Below are 12,748 nucleotides of genomic sequence, written 5' to 3' on the forward strand. Positions count from 1 at the left end.
GGACAACAATCGCAAGTTTTAATGAATATAAACCAAGCTCTTTGCCAGCGCCCGATTTACATTTAACTTGTTATTTTTAACACTATGGATGAAACTATAGGTGCTCCAACACCTCCCTGTAGAAGAAGTGTTTACCACCTATGATAGCACTTGTATTGCCAAAGATTGTAGAAGTGGAGCAACACCTCCATGCATGTTCCACCACTGAAGAGAAGACAACTTCTTTTGATCTCTAAGTGCATGACTGGTCCCAAATGCATTAGTGCCAAGGATATAGTTGCTCATTTGTTTTCGTATCATGTCATGCTCTTCCTCATAAGGGACTAATTTATCCAATACTTTCATATAACCAACTAGAACCTCTAGATCTTGGTGTAGTTTTCTCTTGTTCCCCCCACCAGGTGCTTGTAACGAACAAGGTTTGTATACTTAGAGGAATGCTCTAATTCCACTGTAGCAAACAAACTCTATAGTTGTTTGTACTTGAAATGTAGAATACACAATGTATTTAAATAGTATTTTTATTAATAAGATGAGAAAACAAGGATGATGAATGTCACAATGAGGGCCTGCTTGTATACCTAGGCAGGTGCCCCTTCGTGAATGGGCATGTCCTTTAGACATGCCTTTCCATTAACTAATGACTATTTAATTAATCATTACTATGATTATTTATTATTTATATTTATTTGCATTTATTTTATTTTTTATATAAATTATATTCATAACAGTGCCCTTCTCTTCAAAAAGCTTTGCCCTTCAAGCTTAATTGCTGGCATTTTTTTTCATCTTCTCTACATCATTTTGGCATGTGTAACTGGTTCTATTGAGGTTATCATTTTTTTCTTACGTTTTTTATAATATTTAAATATTATATAATATATATATATATTATTTCTAAAGAAGGTAACTTTATAAAATTTTATGAAGTAACTTCAGTAATTTGTTAAAATTGTTAAGGTCGTTTTATTTTTTTAATTGCTCGATAGTCACCGTATGGATTCTTACGGTCACATCTCTACATGCGTCGATAGGGTTCTCGCTCATTCACCATTTCATTTTCTTATCCTACAATTTCTTAAGAGGGATATTATTCCTTTGTTCCAACTCAATTCCATATTTATAAGAAGAGGCAAAAATACATACACCGATGGATAATTTTGAGATGCGTCACTGTAGGATTAAGTGTCGACGAGATGTGGTAGTGTAGTCGCAAAATATGGAATGATTTGATGTTGAAGTGCAAATAATGGGAAACTCTCTCCTACATCCGTTTCGCCCAAGGCGTCGACTCTTTTGGAATGCATGTCGCATCTGGTATAAATTCCTCGCTCTCTGATTATGGTGATTCTCCACTGTGGAGGAGAAGTTGTACTTGGTACAAATGGGCAAGCTTAACGAGTTCCCTGTAATGAGCATGCAAATATTCATCACTAACTTGGGTGGTGTACAAAAACTTCAAAAATGCTTTCACACTTTCTCCTCCAACTTCATGAATTTCCACTCGTTTCATTTTTTTTCTTTCATATCTACTTGTTCTAGCATTGTTTGGAAAACATCTTATCTGATTGTGAGAATAAACGCATGTGCTGTAAGCGAGGATCCATCTGAAGTGCAAAAGAGGGTAACGTCTCTAGTGTCATATACTTCAGTTGGAATAGAGCTCCACTTTCTTAGAAACTTAGCCTTATGCTTTGAATTGTAAATCTGTTCCTGTATTGCTAAATAGTTGTTATGTTCAATGTCAAGATATTTTTCTAAAAACTGGAACCAGTCATACATCTTTCTTTAACAAGGGGCACAAACAAGATCGCTATTGAGATGCCCGCAATTGACCTGTGGCATTGGTGCTGCCATTCTACTGCCCTTTTCCTCAAAGAATTTCATATATTTCACTTTCCCATACTTTGAAAATGCAATTTCAAGCTTTGCATTTGTTTTCCACCGGTGCATATTTGCCACAAACAATTTTGTTCCTCCTACACCTGGATGCAAAAAAGAATTATCTTGCTGGCCTATGCATTCATTTGAAGCTTGGACCTATTTTGTCGGAAGTGGAGGTAGCAGGAGTTATAGCTTGACCTACTCTGTTGGAAGTGGAAGTGGTAAGAGATGATGTACTGCCATTTCCGGAAGAAGCACAAAATTGTTTCCTTCTGATTCTATTGATCCACCACCAACATTCAATCCACCTTTTCTTCCCGAGGCTGTAGACTCTTTATAGCTTACAACTACATTTGTAGCATGGCCACAAATACTTCAGGTGCTTCTACATTTGATTCTACCTCATCATCGATCCTATGGTCCCTTTTAGGACAAGATTCAAAAGAAAATTGAGTAATATTCCCACTGATTGCTCCTTGCTCAGCTTTATTAATTTCGTTATGTTTGATGTACCCCACACTTCTAGCAAAAGCCTCACCAATTGTACCTGCCCCACATTCTTCTTGTAGCTTGCTCGACTCCATAATGAACTTTTTGCCGGGCCCTTCCATTCCCAACATTTTCTTGCTTGGTGGTTTGGTAGGAAGTCACAGGTGCTTGGATAAAACTCACATTTAAAGCGTTGTAAAGATCATCACATTTATCATTTTCAATAGTTTCCTTATTAGTAGACTCATCTTTTTCTTCTTCATCTTCAATTTTCATATACCCACTTTGATTATCAGCCTCATTTACGTCACCCTGACGAGATCCTAATTCAACATGTTCGACATCATTTTCTCGGTATGAGCATTCTTTATCGTTAGTCTCTTTTGTGTTAAGGTTCTCTTCCATTACGGATGCTGAATATGTTTCAAGATGCTTTATTGATTTTGCAAGTATTTCTCTCATTTCCAGGAATAATTCTCATGTAGTCATATGGTCATAGTCTTGGGAATATGTTCCCATGATTTCTGGGCCTAAGGCTTAATGGGTACACTATGTAGCCGTTAATGTCTAGATGGTCAAATGGCTCTGATACCACTGTAGCGAAAAAGGTTTGTATACTTAGAGGAATGCTTTGATACCAATGTAAGGAACAAATATCTTATACTTAGAGGAATGCTCTGATACCACTGTAGCAAACAAACTCTGTAGTTTTTTGTACTTGAAATGTAGAATACACAATGTATTTAAATAATTTTTTTATTGATAAGATGATAGAACAAGGATGATGAATGTTACAATGAGGGCTTGCTTATATACCTAAGCAGGTGCCCCTTTCTGAATGGGTATGTCCTTTAGACATGTCTTTCCATTAACTAATGACTATTTAATTAATCGTTACTATGATTATTTATATTTATTTGCATTTATTTTATTTTTTATATAAATTATATTCATAACACTGTTGGTGTTGAAAGCCATGATGGATGATAATATTTAGGTGTAAGAACATATGCTAAGTCATGTAATGGAATGTATAGCATTTCCCATCGCTTTTCCACCTCTGCACGAATATAGTTGTACAAGTTGACATGTCTAGGCTCAACAATGTCTTTAATTTTCCCCAACATGCTATCCATTTGCTCATGCACCTCCTCAATTATTGGCCAATCTTAATTTGCAAAGTTGATTATGTAATAAATTGGTTTGGTGAATTGCAAAACATATTCATTCAGTGACCAAAAGTAGTTGTCAAGAACAATGTTCTTAACTCTATTAGCGCCATCTCTATCAGTGGTCGTCTGCTCCCATGAATCACATGTCACCATAACAGTTAAAGCTTGTCTCACCTTCACTAGCCACCTATAGGTGAGGTAATAACTTGCAAATCTAGTTTTTGAAGGTTTATGCAAAAGTGCCATAAAAGTAGTTGACCCTTGTATGCCCCATGACATATTTAATGAGTTGCTTCCCTTTCTTGTAACGTTGATTAATCCATCCACATTCTTTATGCTTCACAATATCATGCATCAAAAGGTTCAATGTGTGCACCAAGCACTCAAACGAAAATATGTGGATGAGTACGCTCAATTATTTTTCCTGCTCCCTTACAATTTGTTGCATTATCAGTGATCACTTGAACCACATTATTAGGACCAACATCATTGATTGTTTTCAGTAGGACATCTGCAATGTTTGGATAAGATGTTGTGATGGAGTCATGACTTGCAAGAAACAGTGCACCGCTAACAAAAACACTAAGAACATTTATCAAATGTTGGTTACTAACATTTGTCTAACCATTTGATGTAATGGATACCCCACAGTCCGTCCACTCATCTGTAAAACGTGTCAAAGCTCTTTGAACCTTGGCTTTTTCCCTGTTTAATAACAAAGTTCTAGCTTTCTCATAGTTGGGGCTCTTGTATCCTTTTGGGGCTTCATTGATGGCCTTAACCAAATCATGCCAGTAGGGAGAGTGAAGCACATTGAATGGTATATTGCAAGCGCAAAGAAACAAACCACTTTTGCATCCACATCATCCATCTGACCAATATTCGAGAAATTTGCTATTGTTCTTCTAGATTCAAAGGTTCCAAAAGTACCATGAGGAGATGGACCACTAAACCTAGTGGTTGCACTTGATTCAGATTGAAGTTTTTGTTTCTTGTGTTTCTTTTGTGCAACCTCTATTTGGGTGTATTTTATCCTTTGTTCCATTGAAACATTAAGGCAAAAAGATGCATCCTCACATGAGCATATGAACCACTATAAGGTTTTCCTCCATGACAATCATGCAGGCACACAAACTTGTAGCTTTCATCACCTTTTCCCGTCAAGTTTTGTTACATAATTCCACAAGGGTGTTAATTCAACTTTCCCCGCTTGCATTCCAATGCCCTTTTCAACCCCTTCCTCCTCATCATACATTGGGTCACTCTTAGTGCGATCACTATCCTCTTCTTCCACTTCTTCCCTTCTATGCTTACTCCTCACCAACACCATGAAAAACAAAAGTGGAATGATGATCCAAGATAACACCATTTTAAAATCTAGATGGACAGTCTGCAATAAAATGAACAAGAAGAAAGAATGGGAAAGAGTAGGAGAGGGATGAGAAAAATTACAAACAAGAATGACAAGAAAATGAGGGAGTTCACTGTGGTTTGGTGCTCTGGATGGAATTTGTGAAATAAATTTGCCAATGTAAATTCCTTGGTAATCTTGCCGGAAATAGAAAAAGGAATATTACAGTGGTATCAACACTGGTTTTCCTGCTAGCCTGAGGGTCTATTGAAGGTTATTTTTTTTAGTCTAAGGTATGGCCAAATTTTAATAAATGTTTAACAAATTGGCTTTGGCATTAAATATTCTACAGAAGCTGTGCCCTATTGTTGTATGATTATTCGACAATTTGAGAGGCTGTTGAAGATTTCTCAAAGCAGGCGAAATTATTATTATTAAGCGACTATTATTCTTTTGGCGATACATTCACAAAAGGTCAAATATTTCAAGGGGAAAATTAAATTGATAACTTTGTGAAGGCCACATTAAAATTAAATTTTGAAGGCCGAATTAATTTTATTATAAGTGCCGGAAGCTGAAGTTTAATCAAGGTGGGGCCAACTTTGACATTTGTGAAGTCATGGAATTGAATTAGCAGGACCAAATTTTATAAAGTTTATTTAAGTGGGGGGCGTGAAAATATTACAATTATCAAAGTCAAAAATTTGAGAAGGCTGTGAACTATTGAGGGTTTTAACTAGCACAATTTTGGACGAGAGCTCCATTTTTTTGAAGGCCAAGATCAATTTTATGGTGGAGGCCGCGAATCAAGGCCATCATCTGGTGTATTCTCCAGGAGGGATGTACCACCAGATCTCCACGGTTTTGTTAAGGGATTCTATCATCATAAAACCCAAGCAGAGAGCCATACGCTCTATGGTATTAAAAGGGTCGATTTCTCTTGTGAGAAGGAGGGCATATCATCACATTATTTTCCTGGATGAGTCACCACAATCTGGGTGTGATTTCCTGAGAAGGAGGAGGAAAAATATCCCTATTATTGCTGCTAGTCGAGTCACCTTACCTCTGGGACCAATCTCTGCTACAGTGGAACGAGTTTTTCTCTTATGTCTTGTGCAGTATCACCATTCCAATGTGGGACCGGATCTAGACACCCAAAGACAAGTTGTTGTTGTGTATTTGTTGGCCAACATACTCACAAAGGATAGCATATTGGGTTGTGAGTTGGGCATATGCATATTCCTCCCTTTGTTGTGCGTAAAGGAGGACAAAATACTTCATCTCAGCTACTCAGTGGACCATATCCCAAGCTAGAGTATATTCTAGACTGAGTTTACAACTGCTGGTGCATACTCGTTGAGAGAACGAGTCCTATGTTCAGATTTGGGCACATTCATATATATGCTGGTGGAAAGTTTATTTCATGTTCATGCATATCAGTCCTTATACAAAGGTTTCAGCGTGCCTGGGTGCGATCAGATTGTGAGGAACATGTTAAAGTTGGGGAGCTAGTTATATGAGTCGACTGGAGTTTCGGGTGTAATGAATTGCTTTAACTGATCGAGAAGATTTTTTTTGCTACAGAAGAATCTTCAAAGGAGGATATTGGATATATCAAAGAAGATTTCCAGGTTCCCAATTGTTAATTTGAGATAACAATGGTATGTTTTATGCTTAAGCACAATTCACTTCAGTGTTTCTTTAACAGCCCAATGATAATTTCCAATTATATCCAGTAGCAATCACATTAACTTATAAACATTGACAGTAAATGCAGATAGAACATAAAATCATATGCAGAAGTCAAGCCAAGACAAGAGGACACAAGATGTGGCGGATGCCAAGGACAAACCCCATTGTGGGGAACCCTTTGATCAAAACTTCTTATTATTCTTCAATAGTTCAGCAGAGAGAGAGTGTACAAATATCATAAATGCAAACCCAAAACATATCTGCTGAATCAGCAGTCAAACCAGCAGTCAATGCAGCCCTAACCAGAAAGTCAACGGCGGTCAAAGTTGCCCAAAATGTCCTCCAAGCAGCTCGGTCAACAGCAGTCCAATTTGGTCTTCCAAGAGAGTCAAAGTCAGCCCAAAACAATTTGGTCAAACCCAGTCAAAGGAGAGAGAAACACTGTTGTAATTTTCTGCAGTCAAATCTGAAGTCAACCCGAACTCAACGCTAGTCAAATTGTCACAATCTTCTTGATTTCTGTGCCAATAAATGCGGCCTAGAGAAATTGGAATTCTTGGCCAAAAACCGAGGTCAACACTCAGCAAATCCCCCTTGGTCACCGCTCTGAAACTTTGGCTTGTTTTGACTTAGAAAAACTCTGCCTCTTGCCACACATGCGAAGAAGAGAAGCTGCCTCCAAGAAGTACAAACCAAACAAGAGAAGAGAGAGATGATGTGATGTGTGATGAGTGAGTGTCCAAATGAGGGAAGGGTTATTCCTATTTATACAATTTGTTGAGGGTGAGGAGACCCATCTATTGGGCTTCATGAGCTTACATTTGACTGAGGCCGACCTTGAGAATTAGTCCATAAGAAGAATAAATTCATAATTCCATTTCTGCTTGTCAGAATGAGATGATCTTTATATCAAAATTGTACCTCTCTGAAAGAAGAATCCAATCCAATAATCATCTCCATCATATGAGCTGCCCTAGTTGCCAATTTTAACACCAATATATTCTATGCTCACAAAATAATTGAGAAATATGTGAAATGTTTGATGTCAAAGATATATATATATATATATATATAATTTTGTTTTGAGGATATTCTAGAGTCTCTGTCATTGAGTCAAATCCACTGATATTCGGAAGTCCAAGTCCATAATAAAATATCTGCCTGAGGTTGAGACAGAGTTTGTTGCCTTAAGTGAGAGTATGTGAGGGCTAATGTATGTCTTGACGTAAGAGGTCTATGAGCTATGAAATCAGAAATTTATTATTGTGTTTGTATTGCATACTGTTAGTGAGAAGATAAGTGTTGGGTTGATAGTCAAAGAGTATAGGGTCTGATTGTAAGTTGCTGTTAGTGTTTGTACTACTGATTGCATGTATTGTCCACATATAGTCACAAGCATTGTACTGTTAAGTCTTGTTATTGTTGATGCTGCTAGGATCAAACAGTTCAGCAGAGTGTGTGACAATTGTTGGTAGGAGAGCTGAATCTTTTTTGTAGATAGAGTATTGTATGCCAATGTAAAGTTAGGTATTTCAAGGTCTTGATGTCATAGTAGAATGCTTACATCTTCTTGATTCAAGATATGTTAAATTTGCTCAATAGAGTTTTTAAGACACCTCATAAACCAGCACAACAGTACAACAGTTGATGCCTTAAACCACCATGCTTCTACGAACCAAAAACCCAAGCAAAACAATAGACCTTTCTCAAGAGGGGTTTATGACATTCTTCAAAAAGAACAACCAAGGGATCTGCAGAAATAACCGGAAATTGGACACAAAATATTTGCACTTGGAACAAATTTGAAACACATGAGGGTTATAGTGAGAGCCCTTTTCAAACTGGACGAACTAGACTCACTCTTTTCCAAGGTGGGTCAGTCAGAGGGGGAGAAGTTAAGTTGGGCTTTAAAACCTGCGAGGCTTGCTCTCATACAACACAAGTTTTTAGAGGAACCTTGTGAAGGGGTTAGACTTTCAGTTGCATCTTGTCTAAGTAACATTATGAGGCTGACCGCACCTATACCCCCTTACAACGATGATATTATGAGGGTAGTTTTCAGACTGATAGTAGAGACCTTTTGGGACTTGGATGACACCATGGGACTTACCTTGGGGAAAAAGCTTGAGATTTTAGAAGCCATGGCCATGCTCAGATCTTATGAAGTCCTGTTTGATCTTTAATGTGATAACCTAATCCTTCAAATATTCCAACACTTCTTCAGCATTTAGAAACAACATCCTGACACGGTCAAGGCAAACATACAATCCATTTTGTTGTCATGTATGGGAGGCCATTAAGCCATTTATAGGAGATTGCAGGCCAAGTTGTTGGCCATATGGAAGAAGGAGCAGTTTCTCTCATCTTCTGCTTATGAACTAGCCAAAATGTTGGTTAAGCAGAACATAAAACTATTCAGGAGATAGTTCACAGAGGAGGAGTTGCGGAAGATTTGTGGTGACCAATTGTGCAACAAGAATGAGCTGAGGAGAAAGGGGCTTTGCTTCACTTGCAAGAAACCTTGGGGGACCTGACCACTCATGCTTGGGTCATATAGCAGAGATGATTAAGGTAGATTAGGTGGAGGATCCTTTTGAGTTTCCGGATGAGGATTCTTCTTTAGTTGAGTCCATGGGTTCTTACGATGATACCTCTGAGGAGCATGAGTAGTCGTATGGAGTTGTTGACAATAGCCTAGATACACATTCCTGTAAGCAGTCAATAGACCTCATGGGAGACATTCAGGGAGATGGGTCACCCATGATGATTCAATGTGAGCAACATATGGTTGAACGTGGGTTAGATCAAGAGTATGATATGCACGATGGGCATGATTGGCCATTTTTGGGGAGCTAGCTAGTGGCTCACATTGAGCCTATGATAGAGCAAGATGAGCAATTGTTCTTTGTGCCAGTCATTGGCAAGGGGCATACAAAAGCATAAATATCCAATAAGGTTGTAGTACTTGTAGACACTGGTCGTCAGGAGGTGCTGGAGCCTGATAGCATAGTTTTGCAGGAGGTTGGTACACTAGAGAAGCTTGGAGTTTCTGGACAGATGAGGGAGGATTATTTGGAGATGGTGGTCCATTCATCTTTGGGTCTACCCATTGATGAGGTGCATATAGGTACAGTGGTAGCGGACAAAGCTGCAATGCTTCCAGGCAGCAACCCTCCCAAGGAGTACATAGACAGGGCTTGTAGCATGGGTTATATATTTTTTGTCCATTACCAAGAGAGAGGCAGTGTTACTTGGACGGATCTTGTTGATTGTCCAGGGAGAGCAACATAAGTTGAACATGGACCAACATCATCATAGTAGACTTGTTCCACGAGCATGAGACCATGCATTCGATCCTCCCCAGAGGTTGGATTGGCGAGAGATCATGAGTTGGTATCCTATTGATGGGGGATCGTTCCTAGTCAACTGCATAATATTGCTGGTACCCTTAGATATAAGGGACACTACATGCTCTAGTTGGCAGTAGGATGTTGGTCGACAGTTTATCAGCATACTAGTTGCACTAGGCCTACATCGACATAGTGGGGTTGACCCCTTGGTCTATGCCAAGGATTGGACAGGAGAAAGGTGATGAGTTGGTTTCTACTGGTGGAGCAAAATCTATGGCCAGAGACAGAGCAGATTTAGAGTCATGTGGTATGGGTGATGATGATTGGCCATGGTGGCATTGGGACCCAGGAGAATCTTTCGAGGGCAAGACTAGTCAGAGTTTAGTCTGGTATCCGGGCATTAAGGAATCTGTTCATGGTCGGGTGGCATGGAGGCATGGTATCACCCAACGGTTTGTATGGGACCCGTCACCCAGGTATTAGATCTTAGTTTCATGGGACCGTCAGGTTGATCGACATATATGGATTGCTTAAGGGTAAGCAATGTTGGGGCGGGAGGATTTGTCATCCTCCTTTTTTTGGTTTCCCTTATGGTGTGGTCAGGATGGGCTTCCAGGGTTGAAGGTAGCTAGGTCATAGGTGCAGGTTTACTCCATTAGTGGGCCCAGGGGCATATGGAAGGGTTTTGAGGAGTTTTTATGAGGTCTGATAGCTTTCTCTTGACATATTCCATCATTCTCAATGATCAGATTGCAGGTTGGACTCCAACAATTATCAAAACAATATGTTATGTTCCCATTGTAGTTTTTGATGCCTACTGCATCCATTCTAGGATTGATGGTCAACATGCTTCATACAAAACAAGAACCAAGGAGATAGTAAGCATTGCACAAATTTACCCATATGTCCCGTATAACACTTTCTTCATCATAAGCTTGGTTAAGTCAATTTCATTTCCCAAAACATCTCTATGGGAATCTTCAAGCATTGTGGAGGAGGCATTTGAATGCAGTCCATATATAGAGCATGCTTCAATTAACTTTAATGCAGTGACAAATGAACCAGCTTCAGCCCAACGAATTTTATATTGTATTTATTAAAGGATGGGTACTTCCATGAAGTCAGTTAAAGGTATCAATCAATAGTAAATAGGCAGAAACTCTTACAAGCCAATTCCCTGGAAATCTACTCTATCTCCAACAAGAACATAACTTTCACATAAAACCAAAATACATTAAGTTTTGAAACAACCATTCACATAGTTTTGCACATGTTTCACTTTCAAGATAGCTCATTGTCTGCATTTTGTTCTATGTGGAGCGATGAGGTAACCCTCAGCTCTTGCTGAAGGACACTTCAAGATGTCCAATCTTTAAATCCCATAGCTTATTTAGGATCTATCTAAGTTTTAGGAACTTGTGGGAGGAAGTTATGTTGTCCATTCTACATGCCTTTTCACTTTCTTTCTTTTTATTCTCTATTGTTTGTAAATATTTTCCTATAAATATAAAACATATTTTATTCAAAAGAAAGAAAGAAGAATAGATAAAAATCTATCATTGAATTCATTAGAACAAAGTTTAACTTTGATTGTCTATATACAAGGTCAATGTAAACCACAAGGAGAAAGCTCAGAGGGGCAAGACGCTAAAGAAAATGCGTTCAATGTAGAGGTATGAATATATAGGCAAAGGATATATCTCTAGAGTCTGTTAGCAGAAAGACATTGTCCAAGGAGTCAAGTTGATCTATAAATGTAATATGCCTATGGCCTCTCCATTTCACCAACACAGATCCTTTGTGGAATTAATAAATTCGACTGGTGTCTCTACAATTCCTTGAATGACAGATTACAATAATGCATATAAATTCTTTAACACTAACCCATGTCTCTGTGTTATGCTTTCAATTATTTATTTTATGTGTGGCCTATCCAGAGAACCCAGTTTCTAATACATTGATTTCAAACTATTAAATAAGTTTATTTAATTTCAAAACATTCCCAACACTTCTATGCTCATTAATAAAACAAAAGAACAACTATATATATGTTCGATCAGCCACAAACATCACAGTGAGCATTATCCTTCAAGGAAACACTGAATTTATGGTTCTTAATTTGAAGAGAAGGCAATGGTGATTTAAATATGCACTTGGTTTGAAATATGGTATCCAACCACCAATGCTGCATTAAATAAGAATAGAAGCACTCCAGCATTAAATAAGAATAGTAGCACTTTCCTCAGTTTCAACATCAACATCACCAAGCATTGACACATTTATATATTGAGATGAGGGCCAACAATTTAAATGGGAGTATCTACATACCATCTCATTTTCTGCCCTCCATCTCAGCAATTAACAAAGTAATGAGCAAGTATTTGTTTACAAAGGAAAAGATATGAAGTGACATACATATACCGATTTTTCATGTATACTTGTTTTGCAATTTACCATACTATGCATTCTCAAAGACTGCCTAGTCCTGCATATGTTCAATTTCAGAATAAGGGTCCAAAAAAATAATAATTTTCATTGCAAAAATTATATATGGAGAATTACATAGCTTGAAAGACATCCATAATACATATACATTTAACAAATGGGTATATCGCTCACATGGTTAGTCACAGAATTAAGAATACTTGGACGCAGTAGTCTGTGGGTGGGGTGAGATTAAATCTAATGCCTGTGAGTAGATGAAGAAATGTGGTCTTATAAAATTTAATAACCCTAAGGAAAGATAGTGCAACAAATTTGTTGTGTGAATGGGTGGTTGGTAGAATTTAATACTACGATGCTTTTGAAAC

Source organism: Pinus tabuliformis, chromosome 5_2 (assembly GCF_031772625.1).
Source record: "Pinus tabuliformis cultivar Carrire ecotype Pingquan chromosome 5_2, CPIR1, whole genome shotgun sequence".
In the NCBI taxonomy this organism is placed as follows: domain Eukaryota; kingdom Viridiplantae; phylum Streptophyta; class Pinopsida; order Pinales; family Pinaceae; genus Pinus; species Pinus tabuliformis.